A 19,916-nucleotide genomic window follows, 5' to 3' on the forward strand; every position below is an offset into this window, starting at 1 on the left:
GTGAATATCTAATTTGAAAGACACTAAAAACTAGATGTTATCTTGAGTTCTCCATGTATCAAAATAGATGCAAGTTGCTATTCGAGCCACCACAATCACGGAGTACGAGACTTCTCAGCATGGAAGGCATACCAGATTTCAAACAAGGTTCTTAACTTTCCAAGAGACATAAGAACATGGTGTGTTGTATAAACTGTAGAATAAATAAATGGAAGTTAGATACACATGCACTTGCTACTTATTTTTTTTAATCATCTATGAAATAAATAAAGAGGTGTTACTTGTATTCAATCCAAACTTGTGGTCTCCAATGTAAAATCCAAATCTCATTTTGTCAACACAATAAGAGCATTAAACATACAACAAATTGAATCCTTCCTTTTGACAATGTGAAAACCTGAAAGAAATGACTCGGGATCATAAACAATTATACGATAAAGAAAATTTTCATTATTCTTTCTAAAAGAAAAATATGTTATTTCCTTGATTACGGAAGATAGATATTTTGACATAAAGTGCACTTATTAAGGTAAACTTTGTGCATTATACATTGAAATTAGAAAATTGTATTTAAATCCAGTTAGAAAGGTACCATAAAAGATGCATAATTGAAATGAAGGCATCCATGCCAATTTGTAACTGTTGTCAAATAACACCTTCCCTTGACATTTTATGTCCCATGCCTGCATGTCAAATCTCCAACTAAGACTACTCAAAGAGCACCTAAAAGAAAATTACCAAGATTTCATCACATGCAGAACTCGAGATGCTAACATTGAACCATGGGAGGGATCAACAAGAAACAAAATACTTACCCATAAGTTTGTAATTTGTTGTACTCAAAACCCGCTTCCTAGTCAAACTTTCAACACAACTCCATGGAGACTTTCACAAATAGTTAAGCCACTAGTAGAAAATAACATCAATATGAGAAATTGACAAGGTACTGTGCAAATAAAAGAGTATAAATGTGTGTTGAGAATAAGAGTTACCTTAATTAATGTAAGGATAGGATATGGTTGAATTGGCTCTGCACCTATTTTTGCAATTTGAATTTATTACGGTTCAAAAATGAGTTTATGATCTATCCTCACTTTAGGGAAAGTGGGCAATCTTCTTGAAACATCTTTGATTTAGAGATTCGATAAAACTTAAAAGGCAACCTTTCACTTGGAAAAGAGGGCTAGAATAGGGCACCCCTCAATCTCTACAAGTTAAAGAGATGAAGTTTTGAAGACCAAGGAAGGGGGCTAGGGATTCTGGATTTGACAATATTTTCATTGAAATATCAATGAGAGTTGTAGCAAGAAATACTGTAAAAAAGAAAGGATGTGAAAGGTGGAAATTCCACGATTTCCAATGATTCAAGAAGATAATTCCTATGGCTATTGTTGTCATTGTGCATCATTCAACTAGCTATAGACTACATAATTGAACAATCATGAACACATAGATGCTCAAATAAGGTATGTAGTTCATTGAGTGGAAAAGCAAATGAGACTTGGACATCTCAAGATTTCTAGGAATCAAGACAGATACAAGTTGTTGTTGTTTCCTATTATAATTCATCTAGATTGCAATCAACAAGCACTAACTCCATTCACTGCATGTTTTGAGTCTTCAACATAAAACCCAAATTCCATTCTATCAACCAAAAAAAAAAAAAAAAATCCTAATAACTCCTCTAGAAACCATTTTTTGTCTCATATTATAAGATGTAGGATGTAACTCACTTCCATCATTGAGAATGAATTGATAAAACTTTGCAATACTAGTATATTCAGCTTCATTATAATGACCTCATTAGAACTAGAATAAGTGAAGTGATAATGTTATCTAATTAGTAAACCAAACCAAGTTAATAAACTAGAACTTCCTCTAGTATAGCCTCTACGTAAAAGAAATTTAAAGGTCTTGATACATTAGATATTGAAATTGTTGGATTAAAATCTTATTTATTGCACCTGGCAAGATAGAAGTAATAATGCTAATTTCGAATTATGACAGATTATAGAGAAAATTAGACATTGAGAAAATACCAAGCCAAAAGCCATGTCAAGATCTGCTTTCTAGTTAAAAATTTTAGCAAAAAATTAAGTCCAATTAAAAAAAATTGCAGTAGTAGGTAAAAGAAATTGAAAGTGATGTTGAGGAGAGAAAGAGGAATAATGATGTTGGGAATGAGATGTAATACCTGTTTTATTGCTCAGAGATGGATTAGTCATATATTTCTTGACTAACCTTATAAATTAGTAGAATTTAACAAGTTACAAATAGTTCCCCCACCTAATCTTTTAAATTAATCTTGATGTTGACAAGCAATTTGCCAACCATAATTATAAAAAGACAAATAAATCGAGTTGATTTACTAGATTGCAAGTGGGTGCCCTTACCTAATCTTTTAAATTAATCTTGATGTTCACAAGCACTTTGACAACCATAATTATAAAAAGACAAATAAGTCAAGCTGATTTTACTAAATTGAGATTAATAAATTGCAAGTGGGTGCCCTTTACCTAATCTTTTAATTTAATCTTCATATTGATAAGAACCAAATCGGCCATAATTATAAAAATAAGAAGACGACAAGCTATGATTACTTTTATTAACTAAAATTTAATAAATCACAATTTCTCTTACCTAACCTTTAGATTAATCTTGATAACTTTGCAATATAATTATAAAAAGAGAAAGACGACAAACTAATTTAATTGGCTAATTTTATTAACTTAGGTTTAATAAATTAAAATTAGGTTGATCTCTTACCAATCTGTGGACCCCGTATTTCGGCTCATGCGTTTCCCACTCAATGGCGAGCTTGATTTTTATTTTGAAAAATGATTTTATTGATTAAGAACATGACTTGGAGTCGCCACTTATTTTTGTTTTATTTTTAAAAGGGTAAACAAAATAAGACAGAAAACCCTAGGTGTGACTCCTTGTTTTGGAAAAGGTTGGTCTGCGAAAAATCGGATCGGGTTTCGGGGGTCAGGTTACTTATTGGGAAGGTACGATGGAGATCGTAGCACCCCTCTAAATCCCTAGAAACGGGTCTCTACTAATAAAATGAAGCAATCATGGCAATCGATTAATCGAGCATGGATACCAAATGAATGTCACTCAAAACAAAATAACTGAATGAACGAGAGAGGCAAAGAATGTACCTAAGTGATGAACCGGTTTACTTCAAGGGAAACAAGGGTTAGTGAACCAATATAAGATGAATATATGCGTATCACAAAGCAGAATAAATCAATCACGCATGACAATTGGATGAATCAATCCATTAATCAATCATAAATCACATGTGTAGGGCCCCCACCAAAGCCCGGTTTTTGACAGACCACATTTTCCAAAATAAGGAGTCACACTTAGGATTTTCTTTCTTATTTTGTTTACCCTTTAAAAAATAAAACAAAAATAAGTGGTGACTCCAAGTCATTTTCTAATAAATAAATCATTTTTCAAATAAAATCGAGCTTGCCATTGAGTGGAAAACGCATGAGCCGAAATGTGGGGTCCACACTATCCTTTTTAATTTAATCTTAAGATCAATAAGAATCATACAGACCATAATCATAAGAAGAGCCAAAACAAAAGTCGATTTGATATTTAATTAGTTAATTTTATTAACTATAAGATATAAAAAATTGTTAAGAGGTGTCTTAAATTCCAAATTAGAATATACCATTTTTTTGTGAAACAAATATTACATAGAATATTTCCAAAGTTTATATGTGATTGTAATTAAATTCAAGCTAGTACAAATATATTTATAAATATTTTAGGACCTGAAGAGAAAAAATTATGGAAGATATGAAAAAGAGATGTGATCAAGAGCAAGAGACATTGGTAGAACAAGAGGGTTCACTAGGGAAGGGTGTAGATGTGAAGAAGAATGAGAAACACTTAGTGGAGCAAAATGATTCTTGGTTTATGATAGAGATACAAAGAGCAGGAAAAATGAGATGTTTGGGCCTTAGTAGTTGTCTAACCGTTATATGTGGTTTTCTTTATTCATGTGTTCTTCCTTTAATCTTTTTGAATTGAGGTTTCCATTTTTCTTTTGTTCCTAGGATTTTTTCATGTTATCAATTATGCCCATTTCCAATTTCATTAGAAACTTGTGTTCTACAATTTGGGAAATGAAAATAATTATTTTTCTATAATTTTTGTATAATTTTGTTAGTTAATAAAAAGTAGAATATAGATAATATTAGCCATCAAATAGAAAAATAAATATGACAATTAATGTGTTTTCACATCATATTTGTACTTAGATGGTTTTGCTTGTATGAAGTAATTTAATGCAACTATGAAGATTTATATGAAATAAACTTTATATAATTTTAGATTTAATAATCGATTAATTTTTATTTGAAGATACAAAAACATAAAATAAAAGTCTTGTTCAAAAACTATTATTGAAAACAACATGAAAAATGAGGTTTTTTCACTTAGAAATATACATTTGACAAACTTTTGATATAAAACAATTTATTTTTAGAATTTATTCTTCAAATAAGTTATTTTTCAGAACAAAATTGATTTTTTTTTTAATTTTTTCACAATAATTTAAATAAAAATTGAAGATATAGATAATATATATTTTGGAAAATTTTGTATCGTATTTAAGTGTACAATTCCTTTGGAAAGAATAAATCGAAATGGGTAATTGCAATTTTCAAAAATTGTTTTGAAGAATTATTTTCACAAATGTTATCAAATGAGCTCAAAACTTTCTACATCATTTATATTAATCTTGAGTTCAATAAAAATCTTTCCACAATTGAAAAGAGAAAAAAAAAAAGTTAATTAGTTGGTTAATTTTTACAATCCTAAAAAAGAAAATTATAAAAAATAATAATATTTAAAAAAATTTAAAAAAAAAATTCACTAGCTAAAATAAAAATTCACTATCAAAATAAAAGATTATCTATTATTTTTCTATTTTTGACTTATAATCAAGAATGTTCATATAATTTCTTTTACAATAACATACTAAAGTAGAAAGATATTAAAATGGAAAAAGAAAATGATTAACAATAAAATTCATAAAAAGAAATGAAAATTAAGAAGATTTTAATCCACTTGAAATTTATTTCAACGAAATAGTATTGCATTTAAATTATTGAAGGTCATACCAATTTATTTTCTTCCTTTTTTAATACTTAATTTTGTTATCAAACGGTGAAAAAATTACTAATCAAGGAAAATGAGAAAAGAAAATATTTTTCTTGAAAGTTGATGAATTTGTTAAGAAATGAAAACAAAAGGTCTTTTATGGGATACTTTATTAAATTAAATTAAAAACTTAATTTAAATCATTAAATAAATTAAGTATGTTTAGTAAAATAACATAATGGTATGATTTAAAATAAATAAAAAACTTTAAATGATAAATAAAAATAATTAACTTATTCTTAAATTCATATTTTTATTTTACCTTTTTATCCTAATTTTCCATAATTACCTTCACAATTTCCTTTACTATTCCACGATCTTTACTTTTACACGATCTCCTTTACCCTAGTTATAATTTATGAGGATAAATATGTCAATTTGATCATTTATAATTAATCATAAGTTAGTTTTGTAAAACAATCTTCATACTTAAAATAAAAATTAAGTAATAAGTTTTAAGTTAATAATTTAACTAAAAGTCAACTTAAATAATTAAGTAATTAGTATTAAGTTTTATCAATTTGGGTGACCAATTTTTATTGAAAATAAAAAACCAAACAAAAGCTGATCAATACAAAAGAAAAAAAAATGAATGGTATGAAGTAGACATTTTGTCTTTATGAGATTATTGATGGAAGTGTAATAGACTATAAACAAGTCTATGAGAATCAATTCCAATGAGTCCTAAAACACATCTATGAGAAATAAAATAAAACCATGACATAAAGAAATGATATTTAAGTGTTAATAAATAGGAATCGGATACATATAAATAAAATTTAGATTGATTATAAATGAAATTATTTTTATTATGTGGTTGTTTTTAATGGACCACCAATTTTTATTTTTATTTATTTTTTTATATTCCATAGAAAAATTACTTTCCAATACCATAGAATCACCCTAATTTCAAATTGAGATTTACTATCTTAAATTTTAAATTTTTAAGGGCATGAACTAAATCTATATTTTTTGTTAAGAATTTCTATTCTTTATATGGAAGTTTTTATCAATTTTTATTTTTAAAAACAAAAAATAAGTACTTAGAGTACCTTTGACAATAATTTTAAGAAGTCTTTCTAATATTTTAAATACTTGAAGAATAAAAAATTTTATTTATTGAAACAATTGAAAAATGCACTTTTAGTATGTAATGATATTAATTTCTTCGAAGAGAGAGATTTACATTTAAGATAAAAATAAATAAATAAAACAATACAAGGATAAAAAATTATTTTTAAAAAAAACTTTTAACTTCTTGTACTTTATCATTACACACTTTTTTCATTAGATGCTTTAAATAATTTTTATGAAATAAAATTATAATTATATTGATGGAGGGCTAATTAACTTTGCTTTAGGTGAGAAAGATAGAGATAACATTGAAGTGGGTCCACATCTAAAACAAAAATGAAATAAAAAGTAAAGATGAAGATAAGGTTGAGGTGGGTTCACAACTAAAAAAAGTATGAGATGAATTGACCAAAGCTTATGCCTTCTTCCAAATAGTAAAAGCAAAGCCCAATAGTATAAAGTGATGACACTAGTCCTATTCAAGGCCCCACTTGCATAATTGCTACATCTTTTGACTTGATTTTAGTTCAATTTCACTAAAATGAAATCATTTATTTGAGCCCAAAAATTCAAATCCAAATCCAACCCACTTATTTATATACATTATTGGCATGGAATCAGAAGAGTTATAAAGTAAGAAAATTTGATCATATGATAAATAGTAATTTTTCAAAGTTGGAGCCAATCCAATACCCAATGGGTATAAAAGAAAAATGAAAGATGTGGAAATTATAGTGGAATCTTGAAACAAAATTTTGAGGTTTAAAGTGATGTGACAACCGTTTCCAAGTAATTGCCTAAGAATGTGAGATGTCATTGAAAATTGATATTAAATCTCATTGGGTAACTATAAGAATTGCTTTACATAAAGACAAGTAATAAATATATCCTGTTTTTTCAAAAAGTTTATGACCCTAAGTGAATAAAATGGTGAATAAAACTTTTAGAGTAGGATGAATGCATTTCACGTGAGTCATGTCCTAGATATATTTTTAGAATTTTCTAGTAGGATGTCGAGGAAAACTCTATGATGAGTGCTTTCTTTCTAGTTAAGGTAGGTCCAATTTGGTGCAATTCGCCAACATAATTCAAACCCAACTTATGTTTTAGGGATTTGAATTGAGTAAAATCATATTTAAATTAAATTAATCATATGAATCTACATAACCCATTTAATAAATAGATTATTTTTAGGTCAATCTGGATAACTCACATTTGACTCAAATTAACTTATTTAATAATGGTATTGGTTAACCTAATAATAACTTTAACTTATTGAACTCATATTTGACTCATGTAAATTTTTTTTCTTCAATAAGTATGTCATAATTGGGTCATAAACATGTCATATTAGAATATTAACCATATTATTTCATTCAACATTTAACTTGACTTGATTATGAAATAACATCTTATTATTAAATCGGTTAAACCTGTTATAATGTATCACCTAGATAATAATTATATTGTGTTTGAGTTTATGTTTTAAATTTTTATTATTATTCATGTCATGTTTGGGTTGAGTTATTTAGTGGAGGATCTAACCTTTGATATAACACAAACACAACCCACTAACATAAATTGTCATCCTCACTTCTACTAATAAGTGATTTGTTTCTTACAATTAAGAAAATTGAGAAGATATAATTTTTTTTATAAATCTTAAATGCATGATTAAAGTTAATTATAACTTTTAAAAGTTTTCTAATTCATATTCCATCCAAACTAACAAAATATTAGAAATCTTCAATGGTTTTGTCTACAATAATTGTGTTGTGCTAAATTATCCCCTTCTCTACTAACCAAAACATGTTCTTTCACAATCAAATATCAACATGTTTAAGCAGCCGGTGAGGCATCTCTTGACAATGAGGTGAGAGGTAGAAACAAGAAACATACCTGTATTCAAGAAAAGTGTTGTTTCTTCATTTGCATTAGACAACATTCATTTAGTCTAAACTTGAAGGTGGATTGCTAGAATCTAAGCTCTTGGAAAGACATAAGAGAACTACATTTAGAAATATGAAAGAAGCCTAGAGACTTGTTGCTACTTGTGAATCACTGTAATCAGAAACAATTCCAGATAATCCTGCAATTTTGGCCCTTTGATTTGCTCTGTTGCATTTTTCCAAGAACAATTCTAAAATGTTTTTCTTTATTGAGCTATAATGATTTTATTATTAGGATTTAATTATATTCATTAGGTTTGCAAATCACAAAAATGGTGTCGTGCCTATGAATATTTTTCTCTTTGATCATGTAAAGTTGGGAAGCAATTATGAAATACTATGATAGCACAATATATTGATCCACACAGTTTGTGGCATGACAGTTTAATGAAATTATAGAAGTGTAGCACTCATGGGTATGTCATGTGAACCGTTTTCAATGGGGCTACTTGTTTAAATTTACATGGGTGAATTGTCACACCAATATCCTTTGATGAACCTTGGGTTTTTTTTTTCTGTTTCTTCCTCTCTTGGTCAAGACAAACAATTTGTCTTCATAAGGACTTCGTGTTACCAATAAGCAGCATCTTGTGTTCTCCTTCTCTCCATCCCTTGTCAAGACACATCAATCTGATGCATCTTTGCATTGGGTTGCTTCCTCTCCTTTCCCTTTCCTTCCTCCTTGAGGCAAAATCGCATCATTGCTTAGTTTTGACTATGTTTATTTTGATCATTGTGAGAGAGCATCATTGTAAGATGAACAAGAAACGTGTTGTGGTGCATTATTCCCTCCTCTACCACCTAAAATCTATTTTACACGATCATAAGGACCAAGGTGTTTTAAACATCAGGTAAGAATTTGTTGACAATGATATGAGAGATAGAGACAAGCAACATACCAGTATTCAAAAGACGTGATGTTCTTCTTTTGAATTTGACAACATTCATTTAATCTAAACTCCACATTTGGGCAACTCAGAATCTCCACCTTCATTAGGATTGCAGGAAGCTGGCTTCTTGGAAAGACATGGAAATGGGGCATCTAGAAATCCAAAAGAATTCTAAAGGCTTGTTACTACTTTTGAATCATTCCAATTAATAACAACTCTAAAAGATATAAACAAATCTGTCCCTGGGAAAGAGACGTGTCATGTGCATATGCAACTATCTCTCTAATAGACTTAGGGTTGTGCACCCTCATGGTAGTTTCTTATATATTGCACCATATGAGTTAAAGATATTCAACTACCAATATCACTACACCTTAATGAACTAGGAGTTATGCTGAAAGTGAAGTTGACAACCCATCATCGAAAGAATCCTATAGGAATACACCAAAATGAAAATCTTATTAACATAAATGAATTCATCCAGTTAAAAGATAAAGTTGCTTGAAAAATTGAATTGGGAGAGATAGAAATATTAATGCTTTCATAGGATTGTGGAAGGGGTCAACAAGTGGAACAAACATTGAATAGTAAATGTAAATCCATAAAGCTTGTAACTATTGTCAAAAGTTGCTCCCTAGTGAAGTTTTTTCACAATAAAGGTAAGTGCAAAATTCACCTAATAGCTCCACTTGTAGAAAATTTCAATGGTGTGAAACTAGGATATGGTGAACTCGCTTCCGCTATTGCAGTGAACCATTATGGATCAAAAATGAATCTCACCATTGGTTTTCACATAGGAGATGTGGGCTATCTTTGGCCCATATCTCAATATTGGATTTAGGAGTTCTGTTTCTCATATATGGTTCCACTTGCAAAATACAAATGGAGCTTAGCTGATGATAACAAATTTAGAAAAATGCAAGAATTCCATAGACATGTTTTATGCTATCATGAATCATTCCAATCAGTAAGGAATCGAAGTGCTATAATTTTGAATTGTCTTAAGGAACAAACCCCAATTCCATCTTGTGAAAGTAAACTATCTTGAGCACCAACTCAATTATGAGTTCTTTAGGAGACTTGAGACACCAATTCAATCAAAGATGCTAGTTGTTTCTGAGGTAGATTGTCTTCCTCCATTAATACTAGGGAAAATGCTTTTGAAGACCATTCATCTGCTAATTACAAAGGGAAATGAGATTATGTGATCTGGGAAGAGAATTAAGCTTCAAAATATTGCCAATATGCAACCAACAATTTCTAATTCTATCACTTCTATTCTAGCATGTGATTTGTGAAGAGAATTAAGCTTTGAAATGTTTCCAATATGCAACAAATTGAGAGAGGCCAAGTGGGCAACCACCATAGCTAGTTCACAAACAAAACATGTTTCCCACAATCATAAATACCAAGGTGTTTAAGCATGAGGTATGGCATCTCTTGACAATGATGTGAGAGAGAGACAAACAACATACCAGTGTTCAAGAGAAGTAGTATTCTTCTTTTCCATTCGACAACATTCATCTATTCTACATCCCAAATTTTTAGCAACTTAAGATCTCCACCTTCATTAGGATTGCAGGAAGCTAGCCTCTTGAAGACACGAGAGAACATTTAGAAATCTAAAAGAATTCCAAAGACTTTCTGTTGCTTGAATTGTGAATCATTCCAATCATAAATACCAAAGTATTCTAAGATCAGGTAAGACATCTCTTGATATTGATGTGAGAGATAAAGACAAGAAACATACCAATATTCAAGAGAAATAGTATTCTTCTTTTGCATTTGACAACAATCATCTACTCTAAACCCCAAATTTTAGCAACTTAGGATCTCCACTTTCATTAGGATTGCACGAAGCTGACCTTTTGGAAACACATGAGAGGACATTTAGAAATCTAAAAGAATTCCAGAGACTTGCTATTGCTTGAATTGTGAATCATTCCAATCATAAATACCAAGGTGTTTCAAGATCAAGTAAGACATTTCTTAGCTATGATATGAGAGATAGAGACAAGCAACATACCAGCATTCAAGAGAAGTAGTATTCTTCTTTTGCATTCAACAACATTCATCTACTCTACACCCCAAATTTTAGCAACTCAGAATCTCCACCTTCATTAGGATTGCAGGATGCTGGCCTTTTGGAAACACATGAGAGGACATTTAGAAATCTGAAAGAATTCTAGAGACTTGTTGTTGCTTGAATTGTGAATCATTCCAATCATAAATACCAAGGTGTTTCAGGATCAGGTAAGGTATCAATTGGCAATGATGTGAAAGATAGAGACAAGTGACATACCATTATTCAAGAGAAGTAGTATTCTTCTTTTGCATTCGACAACATTCATCTACTCTACACCCTAAATTTTAGCAACTCAGGATCTCCACCTTCATTAGGATTGTAGGAAGCTGGCCTCTTGGAAACACGTGAGAGGACATTTAGAAATTTGAAAGAATTCCAGAGACTTGTTGTTGCTTGAATTGTGAATCATTCCAATCAGTAACAACCCCAAAGCCCTATATACAATTTTGAACTGTCAACCTTCTTACATTGAATGAAAAACCTATCCCTAGGAAAAAGGTGTCTTGGGCATACAACCATCAATTATTATCTCTCGAAGAGGCTTAAAGTAGTGCACCCTCTTGGTAGCTTCTAATTCATTACATCATATAACTTCCAGATATCCAATTGACATGTCACTACACCTAAATGAAGTAGAAAACATGGTGAATAGGAAGTTAGACAACCTTTCACAAAAAGAATCCTGCAACAAGAATACACCAAGCAGAACTTCTTGTTAACATAAATGAATTCACTCAGTTAAATTATTGTGTTAAAATTTAAATTGGGAGAAATAAAAATACTAATGCTTACATGGGACTATGGGATGACCAACAAGAGGAACATACTATGAATAGAAAATGTGAAGCCATAAAGCTTGTAATTGTTGTTAGATGCTGCTTCCTAGTCAAGTTTTCAACAAAAAGGTTGAGTGTAGGGGTTCTCTAGTAGTTGAACTTGTAGAAAATTTTAACAGTATGATAATTTATACTTGTAACAAGAAGATAAAATGTAAGAATTATGTGTTGGGAATAGATGAAACTTACTAAATATATGGATAGGATAGGGTGAACCCTCTTTGCTTCCATTTTTGGAATCCAAATTATTATGGATCAAAGTTGGATTTCTCCATCTATTAAATACAACTAGAGCTTAGGTGAGGTTTTGGTGATATAGGAAATTCATGGATTCTGGAATCTTTACATGGAAATATACATGAGTGATTCATTGGAAGAAAGGGCAAGCCTTAGTCATATGAGAAGAAACAAATCTTAAATATACTATCAATCTTGAGTTGTTTGAGAGTGGTGAGTCTGTGAAGGCCTCCCTCAGATAAGGGATGTCTTTGACATTTCTCCTTCTTCAATCTCAAGAAGGTACACCATCAACTAGAAAATTAGGAATGTGAGTCATCATGAACAACTTGTTTATGTTCTTTATTCTTTTCTCACTAAAGGGGATTAAAAGATATGTAGTTGCAAGGACAAGAGATGTAGCCAGTAGTGAGAGCATCAAACAATCCTTCTCTAATGCAGACCATAAATTTTAGCAACTCGTGATCTCCACAATTTAGAGCATTGAAGGAATTTTCCTTGTTGGAAAGATGTGACATGACATTTAGAAATATGCAAGAATTCCGGAGTTCATTCCAATCATTAAGGAATCCAAAGCCCTATAATTTAAATAGGGCATCCCCTCGGCATGGATAACACACCTATCTTGGAAAAAAGACTGGGCACCAATTCAATGATTAACTCTCTATGAAACTTGAGATACAAGGTACTAATGTTAGTTGCTTCCGTGGTAGTTCTTTTACTGGTATTGGGGTAAAGCCTTTTGAAAACCCTCAATCTACAAATTACCAAGGACATGAGATCATGTTGTAATGTCATCTCCAATCTCTAGCTACAAACAAATTATTTCTTTCAATTAACAATCTTTAATGCATTCACTTCTATCATACGATAAGCAATTTTGGAAAACAAGTAAGCTTTATAATATTAGGAATATGCAAGGAATTGATAAAGGCCATGAATCTGCTTTCAAAAAATAAATTATAAAAACAAAGATTTTTTCACCCATGAATATTGTAATCAGCTTCCAAAAAACATTAGGTATTGCAATAACCAAATGTTCCTCAGGTTACCAAGAATGTTTTTTTTTCACCCATGCATAAAATAAAAAGAAAATAAGAAAGCATACCATACAACTCACAAATTTGTCAAGTATGAGTTCGATTCGTGACCATGCACAATTGCATTAAGTATTTGAAAGCCAAATAAGGCTATTTGCAATTCAAATAATACCATACAACTCACAACAGAATCCTCATAGCTCACCATAGAATGAGAATTCAATTGTCTTTCCTCTAGTCATAAGAGTTTGTGCTCTTCGAGCCTTTGACTTGCACAACTCAAGAAAGCAAGACATGCCAAAAGACTCCTTCACCTCAAACATTATTCAAATCCATAGTATAAATCTAGATAAGATAATTTTCTACAAATATAACATGTTGCAAACAAATAACAGTATGTTGGTTTAAAATTGAAGAGCATTTCAAACCAAACAAAATAGAAAAAATTTCAGTGTATATCACTCACCTAAAAGCTTGTATGTTGGATAAAATTCTTGCTAATGAATCTTGACAATTATTTGCAATCAAAATTTAGTAATGATTTATAAACAAAAAAAAAAAATTACAAATTTTTTTAGCAATGTTCCATGAAAAACACATTGCATATTGATTGAGAAATTAATATGAAATCCACTAATTTGAAAGGCACTAAAAACCAGATGTTGTCTTGAGTTCTCCACGTATCAAAATAGATGCAAGTTTCTATTCAAGCCACCACAATCACGAAGCACGAGACTTCTTTGCATGGAAAGCACACTATATTTTAAACAAGGTTCTTAACTTTCCAAGAGACATAAGAACATGGTGTGTTGTAGAAACTGTACAATAAATAAATGGAAGTTATGCACTTGCTACTTAGTTTTTTAATCATGTGTGAAATAAATAAAGAGGTGTTACTTGCATTTAGGCCAAACTTGTAGTCTCCAATGTGAAATCCAAATCTCATTTTGTCAACAGAATAAGAGCATTAAACATATAGCAAATTGAATCCTTCCTTTTGAAAATTTGAAAACCTTAAAGGAATGACTTGAGATCATAAATAACTATACGGTAAAGAAAATTTTCATCATTCATTCTAAAAGGAAAATTTGTCATTTCCTTGATTACAGAAGATTGATATTTTAACATAAAGTGTACTTATTAAGGTAAAATTTGTGCATTATATATTGAATTAGAAAATTGTATTTAAATCCGGTTAGAAGGGTATCACAAAAGATGCTTAATTGAAATGAAGGCATCCATGCCAATTTGAAACTATCGTCAAATAACACCCTCCCTTGTCATTTTACGTCCCATGCTTGCTTGTCAAATCTCTAACTAAGACTGCTCAAAGAGCACCTAAAGAAAATTACGAAGATTTCATTACAGGTAGAACTTAAGATGCTTACATTGACCATGGGAGAGATCGATAAGAAACAAAATACTCACCTATAAGTTTGTAACTATTGTACTCAAAACTTGCTTCCTAGTCAAACTTTCAACATAACTCCATGGAGACTTCCATAAATTGTTGAGCCACTGGTAAAACACAACATCAATATGAGAAATTTACAAGGCTATGTAGATAAAAGAGTAAGAAATGTGTATTGAGAATAAGAGTTACCTTAATGAATGTAAGGATAGGATAGGGTTGAATTGGCTCTACACCCATTTTTGCAATTTGAATTTATTATGGTTCAAAAATGAGTTTATGACGTATCCTCATTTTAGGGGAAGCGGGCAATCTAGGGTCAATCTCTATCATTCTCCTTGAAACATCTTTGATTTCAAAGTTTGATAAAACATAGAAGACATCCTTTCACTTGACAAGGAGGACTAGAACAAGGCATCCCTCAATCTCTACAAGTTAAAGAAATGAAGTTTTGAAGACCAAGGGAGGGGGCTAGGATTCCAGATTTGACATTATTTTCATTGAAAGATCAAAGAGAGTTGTAGCAAGAAATCCTGTCAAAAGGAAATTGCATTTAACAATATACAATATAAAATGAATGAACTGAGTTTTTAGAGAGGTGAATATTTGGAGGCTCCACAAAGATAAGGGATTTTAATACCCTTGCAAGTGTATTCTTGAAATTGTTTCCTCAAAGGAAACTTGAACCTGGACAATGTGCAACACAAAGCTATTAAAGAGATGTGAGACTCTAAATTTGATGAGGTAGGACTTGAGATTCGCATTTTCTTTAGTGAGGAATTCTGAGGTTGTAGACACACTAGTACTTTCCAGATTTAGATACTTCTCTTCAACTATTTGTATAACGTACATCTTCTTTGACATTGCTACTCCAACAGGATGTCCAATAGGATGTGCAACCTATTTGGGCATACTACATGTACAACAAAAAATTTCATTAAAACAAAAAACTTTTACTAAAACAAAAATATGAAGTTAATGTCTAAGAAGATAAGATTTATATATAGTGAATTATCATGATTGATTTTAGCACAAAGGGAATGACACCAAAAGTTTTAAGAATATCACCACCACAAGTACCTAATTTGCATCATTAAAAATTCCACAAGGATTTGATGGTTAGGCAATAAAATAATTCTAGTAAATGAGTTAAAATCAGTTGAGCTAAGAAAGATTAAATCCAAATAAGCATCAATCATTAAAGAATTAACCAACTACGAAAGACTTCAAATGACTTTTTTTCTGTAATTTCTGTTCCTAATTGGCCCCATTTGCTTGTACCAAAATATTATTAATTTGCTTTAAAGGAAATGGGTGACTCATATCTCTGAAAGAATGTGAGAGGTGGAAATCCCTCGATCTCTAGTGATTCAAGAGGATAATTCCTATGGCTATTGTTGCCATCATACATCATTCAGCTAGCTATAGACCACAAAATTGAACAATCATGAATATGTAGATGCTTAAATATGGTATGTACTTTATCTAGTGGAAAAGCTTATGAGACTTGGACATCTCAAGATTTCCACAAATTGAGACAGATACAAGTTGTTGCTTCCTATTATAATTTATTTGGATTGCAATCATCAAGCACTAACTCCATTCACTGCATGTTTTGAGCCTTCAACATAAAACCCAAATTCCATTCTATCAGCCAAAAAAAAAAAATCACTACTAACTCCTCTGGAAACCATTTTATGTTGCTAAGATTATAAAATGTAGGATTTAACTTACTTCCATCATTGAAAATGAATTGATATAACTTTACAATACTAGTATATTCAGCTTTTGACATGGCTGAAATTGATCCTGGAATAAAAAATCACATACACAAGTAGATATTTAACAGAAGAGGATCCAAAATCTCTTCAATTGATTAATGTATAAATGAATTATTCAAAATTTTTTGAGATAATTATGGGGAGATGAACCTTGTATCTCTAAGTTTCTTATTCTTCTTAAACAGAGCAATGAGCATCAAGTGTTGAGCACCTAGGAATCTCCCTTCCTCCACAGGCAAAGTCTGAACAATCTATCCTTTCTTCATATTCCACTTCCTTGCAAAAGTCAAAACATGAAGAAAATATCATCAAAATTGAGACAAAAATAAGTGCATCAACTATCTCAAGAAGAGATTTATGCCTATTGCTTACCTTTTGAAGAAGGCCACTTGATTAGAGCACATTTTACATGGACGCCCAATCACTGCAAGCTGCTGAACCAAAGGAGAGTTCAAACATCTAAAAAATTTGAAAAACTCAAGTATCATAAAATACTTCATATGAATTCTAAATGATCTCATATCTAAAAAACATTGGCATAAAATTATTGTTGTTTACCTTACATGTTTCTTCCATGGTCATAATCGAAACTTTGTTTATCATAAGAAATCTTCTATGCTCATCTTGATAACTTACAATGAACACTGAAATGAAAAGAAAAAAAAACACAAAAAATGATGATTAGTTTGGTTTGATAAATTTAGCACACATAATTTCCTTTTTCTTGCATGAGAAAGGAAAGAGTAATATATATATATATATATATATATATATATATGAATTTAATAATTTTTTAAAATTAGTAATTATAAAACTATTTTGGTTCTCAAAAAATTTATGGGAAAGTAGGGAAAAAAATTATGAACTTTTTCTCTTGTTTGATTATTTATCGAAAAATTGAGGGAAAAACAAAAATCTATGAGAAATTTATTTAACACTTTTGAGGAACCAAAAATGTTTTAGATGTTGTCAAATCGGTAATTTAAATGTGTTTAATTCCAATTATTTGAGTTTAATCAAACACATGAAATTGTGAATAAAATTATTTAAAAGCATTGAAATTCAAGTCATTAAAGTTGTCCATAAAATTTGGTTTATTGAAACAAGAAAAAAACAAAGCAATTTGAATAACTTGCTAATAAAGCAACTAACTAGAATATGCCCTAGAGTTGTTCAGTGCCCTCTATATAAGAAATAAACAGAGAACACAAAAAAAAAAAAAACCCAGAAAAAAAGCAAACAAAAAACAGAGAACACTTCTTACGTTATTTTTTCTTAATTTTTCAACAGTTATAAATGATTCATTTCATTTTTGCAAACTGCCAAATCAAAATAGAGCATGAAAATGTGTTCAATATTTGTGTCACCGTTTTTCCGGTAAATGACCTCATTGGAACTACAATAAGTGAAGTGATCATGTCATCTAATTAGTAAACCAAACCAAGTCAATAAACTAGAACTTCCTCTAGTATAGCCTCTGTGTAAAAGATATTTAAAGGTCTTGATACATTAGATATTGAATTTGTTGGACCTGGCAAGGTAGAAGTAGTAATGCTCATTTTTATTGTGACAGATTATAGAGAAAATTAGACACTGAGAAAATACCAAGCCAGGAGCCATGTCAAGAGCTGCTTTCTTGTTAAAAATTAAGTCCAATTAGAAAATTATAGTAGCGCGTAAGAGAAATTGAAAGTGGTGTTGAGAAGAGAAAGAGGAAGAGTGATGTGTTGGGAATGAGATGTAATACCTTATTTATTACTCAGATGGATTAGTCATCTATCACCACTAGGGGTCTCCAACGGGCGGGCCGGGCCGTAAATAGGAGGCCCGCGGCCCAGCTCGGGCCGGGCCTATGGGCCCGTTGACTGGTCAACAGGCCGGGCCGGGCCGGGCCAGGGAAAAATCTTCGGCCCGCGGCCCGGCCTATGAGCCCGCGGGCTGGGCGGGCTGGGCTGCGGGCCGGGCTGGCGGGCGGGCTGGCGGGCCGGGCTGGGGGCGGGCTGGCGGGCCAAGCCTTGGGCTTTTTTAAATAAGCCAAAAGGCTTTAGAAATGAATGGAGAGGGGGGGATTCGAACCCCTCCCCTCATGGTTCAAAGTAAAGGCTCTAACCAACTGAGCCACATTACTTTTGTGTTTAATGTTAGAGTTAGTTATATATATATATAACATAAAGTATATTATTTTTTAAAAAAAAATTAAAGGCTCCAACGGTCATGTGACCGTTGGAGCTCCAACAGTCCAACCCATGCTCCTAGCTGCCATGTGACCGTTGGGCAACGGTCACATGGCCAATTTTTTTTTTTTTTTTTTTTTAAAAAAAACCTTCCTATAAATACATCTTCTCCCTTTTCATTTTTTCATCAAATTCTCTCTATTTCTCTCTCTATTTCTCTCACATTCTACAATATTTCAATTTTTTTTATTTTTCCCTCAAATTATACAATATTGTTGGTGGTGCAAAACAAGCATTGGTGGCTCCAAGAGTTCAAATTTGCTAGGAATTTCTGCATCGGTTCTCTAATTGAGTAACATACTTCACCTCTACTACTTTATTTTTTTGTTACATTTTTTTTTATATTTATTACTTTATTATTTTTGGCATAATATTTTATCAATAATTATAATATGACAACAAGTGCTTCTTCATCTAGTCCATGTGATGAAATATCATCAAACAAAAAATTTACTTCAAATATATGGAATTTTTTTGATAGAGTAGAAATAATTTTAGAAAATAATAAAAAAGAAATAAAAGCAAAATGTAAAATTTGTAATAAATTTCTTACTGGTGGCTCAAATGCAGGCACAAGTCATTTAAAAAGACATCACGAAAATTGTAAAACTAAAAATAATGTAGATATTAGAAATTATATGCAATTAGGTAAAAATGAAAGTGGAAATTTAAAAACATTTTCTTATGATGAATCTAACTGTCGTGAAGAAATGATTGATTATATAATAAGAGCAGAACAACCTTTCAACATGATGGAAACTCATGATTTTGTAGGAACAATTCAACGAGGTATTAATCCTCAATTTAAAGGTTGGTCTGGAAATACAGTTAAAAGAGATATTATGAAAAAATTTTATACACAAAAAGAAATTTTAAAAATTTTTTTTGCAAATTTTGAAGGAAATATTTGTTTAACATCTGATATTTGGACATCTTTAACTCACACTGGTTTTTTATGTATAACTGCTCATTACATTGATAATGAATGGAAATTAAATAAAAGAATAATTTCATTTAAATTAATAAATGCTCCACATAGTGGTAAAAATATAGCAGCTTTAATAAATGAAGAAATTATAAATTTAGGCCTTCGTGATAAAATATTGACAGTAACATTAGATAATGCTGCTAATAATGATGCAGGAATAAATAGACTAAAACTATATTGGCAAGTAAAAGATGATCATGCTAAAA

At 30.8% G+C, this 19,916-nt stretch overlaps 1 long non-coding RNA gene across 4 annotated transcripts; it reads right to left on the minus strand.

Moving 5' to 3' along the window:
* Positions 1-821: 821 nt before the first annotated feature.
* On the minus strand, positions 822-18,274 carry LOC104881239 (uncharacterized). 4 transcript variants are annotated; one of them, XR_009467232.1, is made up of 7 exons: positions 18,236-18,274; positions 17,047-17,132; positions 16,861-16,919; positions 16,639-16,764; positions 14,900-15,620; positions 13,502-14,814; positions 10,735-11,806 (listed from the first exon to the last, which is right to left on the minus strand). It is a non-coding gene; the product is annotated as an uncharacterized LOC104881239 (long non-coding RNA). The 4 variants fall into 4 exon arrangements; XR_009467233.1 differs by lacking the exons at positions 10,735-11,806; positions 13,502-14,814 and adding an exon at positions 822-906; XR_009467231.1 differs by having other exon boundaries at positions 10,720-14,814.
* Positions 18,275-19,916: the final 1,642 nt, after the last annotated feature.

This window comes from Vitis vinifera, chromosome 13 (genome assembly GCF_030704535.1).
Source record: "Vitis vinifera cultivar Pinot Noir 40024 chromosome 13, ASM3070453v1".
NCBI classification, from domain to species: Eukaryota; Viridiplantae; Streptophyta; class Magnoliopsida; order Vitales; family Vitaceae; genus Vitis; species Vitis vinifera.